The 14015-nt window shown below is 45.4% G+C and overlaps 1 protein-coding gene across 3 annotated transcripts in view; it reads right to left on the reverse strand.

Moving 5' to 3' along the window:
* Positions 1–1556, reverse strand: part of LOC126091867 (A disintegrin and metalloproteinase with thrombospondin motifs 16) — a 495229-nt gene extending 493673 nt beyond the window's left edge. For all 3 annotated transcript variants that reach the window (XM_049907150.1, XM_049907151.1, XM_049907152.1), the window contains exon 1: positions 1007–1556. The gene's annotated coding sequence lies outside the window, so the exon portion shown is untranslated. The remainder of the gene's footprint in view (positions 1–1006) is intronic.
* Positions 1557–14015: the final 12459 nt, after the last annotated feature.

Raw genomic sequence — 14015 nt, forward strand, 5'->3', positions numbered from 1 at the left:
CAGTCACTCCGGCCGGCCCAAACCAACAGAAAAATGTCCAGTGGAGACAGGGTTTAAAATGCACATCCTAGGAGCTATGAGCACTTGTTCACCGTCGCTAATGGTCATAGCTTTTAAAGTAAGCATTGTAAAGCCCATGTTTACTTCACATTTATTTCTTGGTTTGGTGTAAGGAACCTGTACTTAAAGCTTGTAGGTGTTCTTTTTTGGCCGGAATGGCCGAGCGGTTCTAGGTGCTACAGTCTGGAACCGCGCGGCCGCTACGGTCGCAGGTTCGAATCCTGCCCCGGGCTTTGATGTGTGTGATGTCCTTAGGTTAGTTAGGTTTAAGTAGTTCTAAGCCTAGGGGACTGATAACCTTAGATGTTAAATCCCATAGTGCTCAGAGACATTTGAACCATTTGCTCTTGTTTGGGACACCGTGTATAATCTGTTGCAACAGAACAGCATATATATATATATATATTCTAGAAGTTACCTAACGAGGCTGTAAGTGCTGTGCTACTGTACTAGGAACGTAAATTAGGCTGATGAAAACCATCGAAAGTTTGAAAATGTGTGTATCGATGATAGCTTGATTATATTTGGGTACCGCCTGAAAATGTGTCGCGCTCGAACCGGCAGCAATAAATAACAAAGATACTGAAAAGCAGCTTCGGTGGACTATCATTACAATGTGTTTTAAACGCCGGAGCGCCTGAAAAATGTGCAAAGCAGAACGACACTTGCAGATGTAAGCGAAAATCAGACAGAAATGCTACCGCTGACGTTGTTTTAAAGCGATAAAACGAGGCGGGTATGAAACTTTAAATACGTAGTTGCAGAGCCGAAATGTAAATACTTTGAGTAGTTGTAAGTAGAGAGAGTGTGAGGGCGCGCGCGCGCGGAGCCGCAGCGGACAGCTGAGTGCCGCGTCAGCCGGCGGCTGTGCCAGTTCGTGCAGATCGGCACCTTGGCTTTTAAAAAGTGAAACTCGCTCACGGCTCGGTCGAGCTCGCTGGCTTACCTCTCGCTGCGGCGCTGGCCGTCCTGTCGCCGACGCCTGTGGCTGGTGGCGGCTCAGAGGACACAGTGGCAGCAGCTCAGGCCCACATTTCTGCAGCGCAGTCCCAGTAAAACGACGGATCCCGGACGGCGTATGGCACACGAAACTCTCGCTACTCGGCCGCTCCGCGGAACATGTCCTCGAGAGATGTGTAGTGAAAGTGTGTAGGTAATGGCACCGGTCGAGTCCTCCGTGCGGCGGGAGTAGCTGTCGGAACGAATCCCGTGTGACGACTGGCGGCTGTGAGTGCTGTCGACGGTCTGTTGTGGGCGCGCTGGAAGCCGCGGGTGGTTAACAGCTGGTAGCGGCAGGCGGTGGCGGGGCCGCGTCGCGGTTGCTGGTGCTGCTGGTGGTGACGGTGACGGTCGGTGTCGCAGGCGGGGGGCCGCCGGTCATCTTCCTCTGGACGACGAGTTGAGCAGTGTCGCGCCGTGTAGTGTAGTGCGGTGTGTTGCAGAGGTGCAGAGGCAGCAGAAGCGAGGTTCACCACTGAGCGGCGACCCGCGCACCGCCCGCTATAAGAGTGAGAGTGAGCCAGGCGGCCCGCGGCCGCAGACCCGGCCGTGTGGAGGGAGGGCGGCCGCTGGTGGGAGGAAGGGCGGCCGCGCGGGGCCCTCCGCCGCAGTACGGTAGCCGCCGCCGCAGCCTCTGGGACGTCTCTGGCCAGTAGCGGCTACAGCCGTGCTCGCTGAACCACTGTGCAGTGCGCGGAAGAGGCTACCTCGTACTGTGGCCCTCATTAGATGTGCTGTCCCACAAGGATACATCTTAGGTCCCTTACTTTTTCTTGTGTTTGTTTTATTTCCAGATCGTACAGACACTGCAATAAATGACTCTGATAAAAATTATCCGGACACTGCTATATTCGGCGGTATTCACCTTCAGATGCGACGAAAGGAGGACCCACCAGCATAAAAGGAGACTGGCAGTATTGTACAATCAGTGGAGAAGCAGTAAAAGCATGAGACCTCGGTGTGTCTCAGACCAGTAGCGGCTACATCTGTGCTCGCTAAACCACTGTGCAGTGCGCGGAAGAGGCTACCTTATAATGTGGCTCTCATTAGATGTTTTGTCCCACAAGGATCCATCTTAGGCCCCTTACTTTTTGTTGTGTTTGTTTTATTTCCAGATTATACAAACACTGCAATAAATAGACTCTGATTAAAATTATCCGAACACTGCTATATTCGGCGGTATTCACCTCTACAGGGTGAAAAGTAGTTAAATTGACAAACTCTGGGAGGTTGTAGGGGACATCAAAACAAATATTTTTCCCTAATGATATTTTTTCCTATGAGGAGTATTTAAACTGGTAGAGGAAGATTTCTCTGGCAGCAAATTAATTAAACCAACAAACACTTTTCCATTTTTTTTATGACCAAGAGAGAACACCTTAACACAACCCAATTTCAATTACAGTAGATTTTCAAAAATGCCTCCATTGACACGTAAACAAAGGTTACACCGTCGGATCATGTTCTGTCTTTAGCAACCAGATCCTCTTCTGATGCAACAGGAGTTGCGTAAACAAGGTTCTGCATCTCTCGCCACACAAAAGAACCAGAGGGGGTAAAAAATGGTTCAAATGGCTCTGAGCACTATGGGACTTAACTTCTATGGTCATCAGTCCCCTAGAACGTAGAACTACTTAAACCTAACTAACCTAAGGACATCACACACATCCATGCCCGAGGCAAGATACGAACCTGCGACCGTAGCGGTCGCGCGGTTCCAGACTGTAGCGCCTAGAACCGCTCGGCCACTACTGCCGGCCCAGAGGGGACACATCTGGGGATCGAGCAGGCCATCGTACAGGACCACCTCTGCCAATCCACGTTTCTGGGAACCGTCGGTCCAAGAATCGACGCACACGACGACTGAAATGTGCCGGCGCCCCGTCATGTTGGAACCACATGCGTTGTCTTGTAGGGAGCGGGACGTCTCACAGCAATTCTGGGAATGCTCTGGCGAGAAAATTGTAATAGTGCTTGCCATTTAATGGCCTAGGTAGCAGATACTGCCCAATTAAACAGTCATCAACAACATCGACCCACACATTAACGAAAAACCGCACTTGATGAGCGCTAGTTACTGTGGCATGTGGGTTATCCTCACTCCAAACATGCGAATTGTGCATGTTGAAGACTCTATCACGCCCGAACGTTGCTTCATCGGTAAACAACACAGAAGATGGAAATGTAGGATGCATTTCACACTGTTCCAGGTACCACTGCGAAATCTGTACTCTGGGTGGATAATCAACTGGTTCCAGGTTGTGGACACGCTGTAAGTGAAATGGACGTAACAATTGTTCTCGAAGGACTGTTCTTACATTCGTCTGATTAGTCCCCACGTTACGTGCAATTGCACGAGTGCTGATTGAAGGATCCCGTTCCACATGCTGCATGACAGCTTCCTCAAATTGCAGCGTTCTTACCGTGCGACGGCGTCCCTTTCCAGGTAATCTGCTAAATGACCCGGTCTCACGCAGACGTTGGTACACAGTACCAAAGGTCGTATGATGCGGGTTACGGCGATTAGGATATTGTTGTTGATAAATCGGCCGTTATGGTGCGCTACGTAGTACGCACCAATCATATCAGTGTACTCACTCCAGGTGTATCGCTCCATTAGTAAACAGAGATAATGCACTGCTACACCGGTGGACAGCAGTTACCTACAACTGAAGAGCGTAATACGCCCTCTAACTACTGAAGATCGTAATACGACCTCTAACAACTGAAGAGCGTAATACGGCTTCCACAAGTTTAAATAATCCTCATAGGAAAAAATGACATTAGGGAAAAAGATTTATTTTTATGTCCCCTACAACTTCCCAGAGTTTGTCGGTTTAAATAATTTTCACCCTGTAGATGCCACGAGGAGGACCTATCAGCATAAAAAGAGACTGGCAGCATTGCGTAATCAGTGGAGAAGCGGTAACAGCATGAGACCTCGGTGTATCTCTGACCAGTAGCGGCTACATCTGTATTCGCTAAACCACTGTGCAGTGCACGGAAGAGGCTACTTCATACTGTGGCCCCCATTAGATTTGGTGTCCCACAAGGATCCATCTTAGGTCCCTTACTCTTTGTTGTGTTTGTTTTATTTCCAGATTATACAAACACTGCAACAAATAGGCTATCTGATCAAAAGTATCTAGACACTGCTATATTACGCGGTATTTACCTTTAGATGCCATGAGAGGCGGACCCGCCAATATCGTGTAATAAGTAAGAGAAGCAGTAACAGGAGGAGACCTCGGTGACGTCGCATTTGGACTAGTGGCTGGATTTCACCTGAGTAACAAATACAGCTGCGAAAATCCAGCACTTCTAAAGATGCCCATGCAGATTGTTGGCGATGTGACAGTGAGATGGAATCGCGAAGGAAAAAATACAACACAACCAGAACCACACAGGTGTCGTGTGCTGACGAACGGGAGCTCCAAAGCATTGCGGAGGGTGGTTGTAAAAGACCTCATGAAATCAGTGGAAGGAATCACTTGGGAGTTCAAAGGTGCTACCAGCAGGCCATGATTGTGTGTAGGGAGTTACAAAGAATGGGTTACAATGATCGAGGAGTTCCTCATAAGCCACACATTTCCGTAGTCATAGCTAAGCGACGCTTCAGGCGGTGTAAACATCGAAACCACTGAATAGAGGATGACTGGAAACCAGTTAGTTGCAGTGACGTATCGCGCTGTACCTTGTGGCAAACCAGTTAAAGGGCTTAGGTGTGGCGAATGCCTGGAGAACGTTATCTGCCATCATCTATAGTGCCAACAGTGAAGTACAGAATAAGCGGTGTTACTGTATTGTAGCGTTTTTCGTGGTTACAGTGTGGTCCCCTTACTGTATTTAAGAAACCGCTAAATGCGGAAGAACGTGACGCATTTACAGCATTGTATACTGCGTACAGTAGGGGAACAGATTGGAGACGATGGTTGTATGGAGATTACAGTTCACCATGTCGTAAAGAAACATCTGCGAGGCAAATGTTGTGGACAGTAACATGCCTGAAATGGACTGGTCTCGGCAGAGTCCTGAACTGAACCCTATGGGGCATCTTTGGGATGAGTCATAATGTCGACTTCACTTGGGACCCCAGCGTCCAATATCACTACCTTCTCTGATTGCGGTTCTTGAGGAACAATTGGCTGCCGTTCCTCCACAGACATTCAGACACTATTGCTCAAACCGTCGTAAAGATGTGCGGTGGTCACACCCTGTATTAATGTCCAATTACAGGTGCCTCCACACTTCTGATCACATATTATAGCAAATCAAGCATAGTTTTAGAAAGATGAAATTTTCAAGCACAGTAATGGATGACTCCCAGTTGTTCATCATTAAAATTTGAAAAAAAAAAAAAACAGTACCTTCAGTTCAGAACTTGTAGAAGGTTTACTCCAAACAAATACCTGAAATACGACAAGAAGCAGGTAGAAGAGGTTGACAGTATTTAATTCTTTAGATTACAACTTGACAATAAACTCAAGCGGAAGGAGAATACCAAAGACTTGCTGAAGCGCCTATGCAAATGGTTGTTTGCAACTTGGATGCTGTTGGACATAGGGGATAAGAAAATAAAGAAGCTATCATACTTCTTTTACTTTCATTGCGTAATGCGCCAGGGATAATTTTTTGGGTAACTCATCAAGTCAAGATATAGCTTTTCGACTGCAAAAGCATTTAAAAGAATTAGTTACTCTCAGAAACCACTGTGGAGTACGTGGCAGAGGGTACTTCCACTGTACCACGTGCGAAGTGTAATCAGAAACTTTTCATTATCACGAACACACCGAAGTGCCTTCCACGCAGTACCATAGCAAGTCGCATTTTCTTTTTATTTCCGTCATCTGTCTTCTGACTGGTTTGACAGGGCCCACCATAAATTCATCACGTGAGCCACTTTCTTCATTTCAGACTAGCACTTACACCCACCTCATTCAATTATTTGGTGGATGTTTTCTGTCTTCCACTACAGTTTTTACCCTCTACCGCTCCCTCAAGTATGAAGAAAGTTATTCCCTGAAATGTTAACACATGCCCTATCATCCTTTCCCTTCTTTTTGTCACCGTTTTCCACATGGTCCTGTCCTCGCCGATTCAGCAGAGAAGCATCTCATTTCTTATCTTATTAGTCAATCAAATTTTCAACATTCTTCTACAGTACCACATTTCAAATGCTTCGATACCCTCTTTTACGGTTTTCCCACTTTCTATGCTCCAGACGTACATTCTCAGAAATTTTTTCCTCAAATTAATACCGATGTTTGATAACAGTATACTTGTCCTCCGCAGGTAAGCCTCGTTTGCTTGTGCTAGTCTGCTGTTTATGTCCTCCACGCTTTGTGCGTGATGTGTTATTTTGCTTCGAAGGTAGCAGAATTTCTACGCTTCGTCTACTTCATCGCCCCCAACTTTGAAGTTAAGTTAATCGATATTCTCATTTCTGCTATTACTCACTACTTCCGTCTTTTTTCCGTTTACTTTCAATCACTGAACTGCTCATTCTGTTCAACAGATTCCGCAACTCTTCCTTGTTGTGAATGAAGATGGCTATGTCATCAGCTAATCTTATCATTGATATCCTTTCACAGTTAATTTTAATCCCACTCCTAAACTTCTCTCCGCCACGGCGCTAGGAGAATTAAAACAAAACGTGGCAGTCCACTGATAAGTGAAGTATCTGTGCGTTAGTTTCTTTTGCAGCGACAGCGGAGCTACGCCACTCCAGGCCTCCAGGCATCTAAAAAGTCATCTGGGTTGGCCTTACACAGCTGCACCCCCCTCTCCCCCCCAACCCCTGCTAAAACGAGTCACCGCACTATATTCCACTTTATCAGTGGCCTGCAGCACTTTGTTTTGTCTCACCATGCGGCCTGCTTCTGTACTGTGGAGCAGGGATTTCCATATGTATCAGGAGTGCACAAATCCATCGTATTAGGGTTTCTTCCAGTTCAGTTCAGGCATTAAACCCAGCAGGAAGGACTGCCTGTACCTCTCCTTGTGCGCTGTCATTAGTCAAGGCTTGTCTTCACATCTTGCACGGGAGGATCGTGTGTACCAAAAACACAAGACACTGGCACCCCTAATACGATGAAGGAAAACCGTTCGCATTCACAAGAGCAGCCTGTCGTCTCCAAATTGGTAAATACAGGTCTTGTATGCTTTTCAGTTGAATCTTATACCATTCTTCCTTCGAAGTAGTCGCAAGTTCGGGCAAAGATGATTGAGGCGGATAGCGGTCGCGCACCCTTGTCTCCAAAGTATACCACAAAGACTCAATAATATTATGGTTTGATGAGTGTGATGGCCACGGGAGATGCGACAGTTCATCCCCCAGCTCACAAAACCATCCCTGGACGATGCGAGCTGTGTGAACAGGGACTCTTTCATCGGGAACTCAGCATCGCCATTGAGGAACAAACATTGTGCCATGGGATGGACCTTATCAGCCAAAATCGTCACATGATCCCTGACAGTAATGTGACCTAGCAAAGTAACTTTTCGGCGGCCTATTCGATACCACTATAGGAGTGCCCAGATGATCACCGAATCCCCGGCGCCAGCCGTTGTGTCCGAGCGGTTCTAGGCGCATCAGTCTGAAACCGCGCGACCGCTACGGTCGCTGGTTCGAATCCTGCCTCGCGCATTGATGTATGTGATGTCTGTAGGTTAGTTAGGTTTAAGTAGTTCTAAGTTCTAGGGGACTGATGACCTCAGATGTCAAGTCCCTTAGTGCTCAGAGCCATTTGAACCATCTGAATCCCCGTCGCGTTTCACTCTTGGGACGTAAACACGACCAGAAGTTGGAAACAGTGTGCAACCGACCAAATGACATTCAGTTTCTGTATGTCCACCCTTGCGATTGGAGGTCTGGGGGACTTCGGCCTTCACTTATGTAAAAAATGGAACACCTACAACCGTTCTTTTGATGTCAGTTATTGTTTGGCTATCAGTTTTGGTGCTTCAGTCCACTACCTTCAGGCCTTAGCTGATGGTTCAAATGGCTCTGAGCACTATGGGACTTAACAAATGGCTCAAATGGCTCTGAGCACTATGGGACTTAACAAATGGCTCAAATGGCTCTGAGCAGTATGGGACTTAACATCTGAGGTCATCAGTCCCCTAGAACTTAGAACTACTTAAACCTAACTAACCTAAGGACATCACACACATCCATGCCCGAGGCAGGATTCGAACCTGCGACCGTAGCGGTCGCGTGGTTCCAGACTGAAGCGCCTAGAACCGCTCGGCCACACCGGCCGGCGCCTTAGCTGATGCTAATGGGTCTAACACCATCCGTATACACGATACATCAGTGGCAAATACTTAAGACTGGTTTTCGCAGACTACCTGTAACGCGGTGTTGTCTCCCCAACCATCAACTACCAACTCAGCCATACAATAAGTGACATCACAAGGACGGCTGTAGGTGTTTCATTTTCTTACACAAATGACATTCTTCCATTGCTCCTCCTTATTCCAGACCTTGTGGCTTCGGCACCACTGCATTTTCCAAGTCTCTTAGCAATGGAAATTTTCCACCTTTGCTACCTGCAACAGAGAATATGCGCTAATTCCATATCACATCACCACATATTAACATGCCCAGCTATACATATTACTTAACTGACTCCAGTTCTACATCTCCATTGCGTAAACTACTGTGAGGTACATGGCACAGGGTACTTCGCACTATGCCATTTAGTTGAGATTCTTCCTGTTATATTCTCGAGTAGAGTGTGGCAAGAGTGATCGCTTACATGCCTCTGTTCGCAGTGTAAGTTATTCGCGATCCCAATGGCGCCGGTACAGAGGACGTTATAGTATATTCCCAGATTTCCCATTTAATACTGGTCTTCTCGAACCGCTGTAAGTAGGCATTTTGGTGATAGTTGCCGTCTATGTTCAAGCATGTGCCAGTTAAGGTTCTTCAGCATTTCTGCGTGTGAATCTATACTCCGCAAATAATCTTGGTTACATTATCATTCTCTCCTGCGGATACATTATCATTCTCTCCGCCCCATTCGCTTCTTATTCCACTCGCCACACGTGCTATAATTTCTGAGATTTTCTCGCCTCGCTTATTTCTCACGACATGCGTTCGAGGAACTAATATGCTTTCAGACTCTTCTTGGAACTTACGGTTTGGGGACTTCAGTAGTAAACCTCTCCGTGGCACACAACTTGTAGCGACTGCCATCGAGTTTCCCTCAGCACATCCACAACGCTCTGGCGCCGACTAAACGCTTCAGTGACGAAACCTGCCGTCCTTCGTTACATCTCGTGTATCTTTTCTATTAATTCAACCTTCTAAGCGTTCCAGACTGATGAGCAGTACTGAAGAACCGGTCAAATAAGTGTATTTAAGTCACTTTTTTCGTGAAAGGATTACACTTATTGTCAGCCTGACATCTGCTTCTCCCACCCGTACTTTTACGTGTCCGTTCCACTTTAGGTCGCTGCGGACGATTAGTCGTAGGTGTTTTACGGTTGTTACTGATTCCAACGGTTTATCACGAATAACGTAATGGTACAGGAATGGGTCTCTTCGCCTATTTATGCGCTAAGCGATACGTTTATTAACGAGTACGTTCTACTACCAGTCTCTGCACCAATAAGTTGTCGATCGCCCTTAGATTTTCCTGCATTTCGCTACAATCGACTGTCTTTGCAACCTTGCTGCATACAACACCATTTTATCCGATCGTCTTTATGGAGCTTATCTTCGCGGGCCCTACGGGAACGACACTTATTGTATTCCTAGATTCCTCACTCAGTACTCGTTCTTGGAATTATGTAAGGTTTTGCGAGATAATTGGCATCATTTTATAAGCAGCAGCAAATGTAGTTTTCTTTATACTCTCTGCGATGATCTCCTACTGTCCTTCTTTGTATACTTTCAGTACCCCCTATTACTCTCACCTGTTATCGATCCCATACACTTTAGCTATATTCTAGGATGTGTTGGACAATGGTTTGCAAGCAATCTCCAGTATGTACTGCATTTTCCCAGTATCTTAGCAATGTACTGAAGTCTACCACCTGCTATACATACCATTGAACATATGTCATTCCTTTTCATACCCCAACAAATTGTTGTAATCACGTATTTGTTTGAGTTAACTGAATCCCATTCTGAATCATTGATATTTTAGTCATAGCATATGACATTTTTGGGTATGGATTTTACATTTACGAACGTCGGTGGTACAGAGTATGCCGATTCCCATGTTCTTCTGCTTCCTATTCCATACGTTTACGGTCGACTGACGGATGTCGATTCCTCCCAACATACACCGATGTTGAGAGAGCTCCTTCATATCCTCCTCATATATATACAGAGATCTTTTGCCTATATTCTGCTATCTTTTGCTAGCGTGCCACTAGCCTCTTGGAAGCAAGTGTGTCGTTTTATTATGTTACAAATAAGTGGACATCTGAATTACTCCCACATCCTTGTTCCACCATATAACCCTTTGTGCGTGACTGAAACGAGTCAATGTGTGTTTTCGTGAGAGTAACCAGTAGCTATCTGCTTCTCCAGTTATGCCAATAGCAAAAGGGAGAGCAGTCTAGCTTCGTGATCAGAGCTGGTACAATAGCAGACAAAAGAGTTAGGTTGGCAGGTAATGACATCCGCATCTTTGGTAGTCACCCACCACAGAGGTAGCGGAAGCAGTTAGGCTAGGTGCGGAAACGTTTACTGATCTCCTGGAGCTTGGTGAACACAGATGGATCTGTGGTTAGCCCGCGGATGGTGGAATTTATTTTTGAATCAGGGATAATCATATTAAATAACGTGTGAAGAAAATTCGTGTTAAGTTTTAATGTCATTGTTTGGGTTTTGCTCAGAATACTGTGTGAATGAAAGACCTAGATTCCACGTCTGAAGTAGCACGAAAGAGACTTGGTTTTCCAGACCGGTATGATGGAAGATTCGTTCTAAAAATATGGAGCAGATTTATTAAATGGAATTGTGAGAGCAGCGAGTTTGAATTTGAATTCTTTCGTGAGTTTGGAAGTAGAAAGTCGGTGGCTTTGTCCAACCACACTGCCACGTGGTTGATGGTGAATCTAAGACAATTCATTGGTAACCCATAGTAAATGTGTGCACCATCAGTGCGTGACTAGTGTATGAGTTTACCGTTTTAAATCGATGTCTTTTCATTGTGAGATACAGGGTTTCAATCACGTGTGAACAGAGTAAAGGAATACTAACTTATTCAATCAATCCATAATATCGAATATACAGGGTGTACATAAAGTCCAGGAACTCTTTCAATTATTGCATAAGAACAAACATTGTACATATGTCATTTTGAAGAGAAACCCTGAAGTGTTTTTTTTTTTTTTATGTATACCGCCAAGCGTAGTTTGTTAATTTACCGATAGTCAGCGCTAGTAACATACATGGCGAGTTCAGGTGCGGAACGAGTTTTCTGTGTGTTGGAGTTTGACAAAAACAAGTGTGTTACAGCTGTGCAACGGATGTTTAAAACCAAGTACGGTAAGAAGCCACCAACAAGAAAGGCCATTTACCACTGGCCCAACAAATTCGTACGACGGGTTGCTTGTGGTCGGCAAAAAGAAGCAGACGTCCCAGTGTGAGTGAACTGAATGTGGAGCGCGTACGAAAGACATCCATAGGGAGTCCAAAGAAATCGGTGCGTAGTGCATCCCCTGATCTCGAAATGGCTCCACTGACAGTGCGGAAAGTTCTGCGACAGAAGCTGTTTATGAAACCATTCACATTGGAGCTAGTGCAGAACACGGAGCTGCCGCATCGATGGATCGGCCGTGCTTCAGAAGGAGAGAGCTGTTTCATGAAATGACCTCCCCGATCACCAGATCTCACTCCGTATGACTTTTTTCTGTGAAGACACGTTAAAGATCTGGTGTATGCACCGCCTCCACCACGTGATGTAGCAGAGCTCCGGGAGAGATTACGTAAAGTGACTGCCACAGTCGACGATGTGATGCGGGGACGGGTATGGCAAGAATTCGATTACCGTATTGACATCTGCCGTGGCACTCATGGTTCGCATGTTGAACGTTAAAAAAAAAAAAAAAAAAAAAAAAAAAAAAAAAAAAAAAACTTTCAGAGTTTCTCTTCAAAATGCAATATGCATGACATCTGTATAATGCTTAGATCTTGTGCAATAAATAATTGAAAGTGTTCTCGGACTTCATGTACACCCTGTATTTGCTTAGTCCCCCCATGAACCATGGACCTTGCCGTTGGTGGGGAGGCTTGCGTGCCTCAACGATACATATAGCCGTATCGTAGGTGCAACCACAACGGAGAGGTATGTGTTGAGAGGCCAGAAAAACGTGTGGTTCCTGAACAGGGGCAGCAGCCTTTTCAGTAGTTGCAGGGGCACAGTCTGGATGATTGACTGATCTGGCCTTGTAACACTAACCAAAACGGCCTTGATGTGCTGGTACTGCGAACGGCTGAAAGCAAGGGGAAACTACAGCCGTAAGTTTTCCCGAGGGCATGCAGCTTTACTGTATGGTTAGATGATGATGGCATCCTCTTGGGTAAAATATTCTGGAGGTAAAATAGTCCCCCATTCGGATCTCCGGGCGGGGACTACTCAAGAGGACGTTGTTATCAGGAGAAAGACAACTGGCGTTCTACGGGTCGGAGCGTGGAATGTCAGATCCCTTAATCGGGCAGGTAGGTTAGAAAATTTAAAAAGGGAAATGGATAGGTTAAAGTTAGATATAGTGGGAATTAGTGAAGTTCGGTGGCAGGAGGAACAAGACTTCTGGTCAGGTGAATACAGGATTATAAATACAAAATCAAATAGGGGTAATGCAGGAGTAGGTTTAATAATGAATAAAAATAGGAATACGGGTAAGCTACTATAAACAGCATAGTGAACGCTTTATTGTGGCCAAGATAGATACGAAACCCACGCCTACCACTGTAGTACAAGTTTATATGCCGACTAGCTCCGCAGATGATGAAGAGAGTGATGAAATGTATGATGAGATAAAAGAAATTATTCATATAGTGAAGGAAGACGAAAAGTCATTGGTGACTGCAATTCGATAGTAGGAAAAGGAAGAGAAGGAAACGTCTTAGGTGAATATGGGATGGGGGTGAGGAATGAAGGAGGAAGCCGCCTGGTACAATTTTGCATAGAGCATAACTTAATCATAGCTAACACTTGGTTCAAGAATCACAGAAGAAGGCTGTGTGCATGGAAGAAGCCTGGAGATACTGACAGGTTTCAAATAGATTATATAATGGTCAGACAGAGATTTAGGAACCAGGTTTTAAATTGTAAGACATTTCCAGTGGCAGATGTGGACTTTGACCTCAATCTATTGGTTATGAACTTGTAGATTAAAACTAAAGCAACTGCAAAAAGGTAGGAATTTAAGGAGACGGTACCTGGATAAACTGACAGAACCAGAGGTTGTAGAGAGTTTCAGGGAGAGCATTAGGGAAAGATTGACAAGCTTTGAGAGATGAAATAGTGAAGGCAGCAGAGGATCGAGTAGGTAAAAAGACGAGGGCTAATAGAAATCCTTGGGTAACCGAAGAGATACCGAATTTAATTGATGAAAGGAGAAAATACAAGAATGCAGTAAATGAAGCAGGCAAAAAGGAATACAAACGTCTCAAAAATGAGATCGACAGGAAGTGCAAAATAGCTAAGCAGTGATGGCTAGAGGACAAATGTAAGGATGTAGAGGTGTATATCACTAGGGGTAAGATAGATACTGCCTACAGGACAATTAAAGAGACCTTTGGAGATAAGAGAACCACTTGCATGAATATAAACAGCTCAAATGGAAACCCAGTTCTAAGCAAAGAAGGGAAAGCAGAATGGTGGAAGAAGTATATAGAGGGTCTATACAAGGGCGATGTACTTGAGGACAATATTATGGAAATGGAAGAGGATGTAGATGAAGATGAAATGGGAGATATGATACTGCGTGAA

Source organism: Schistocerca cancellata, chromosome 7 (assembly GCF_023864275.1).
Source record: "Schistocerca cancellata isolate TAMUIC-IGC-003103 chromosome 7, iqSchCanc2.1, whole genome shotgun sequence".
Lineage (NCBI taxonomy): Eukaryota > Metazoa > Arthropoda > Insecta > Orthoptera > Acrididae > Schistocerca > Schistocerca cancellata.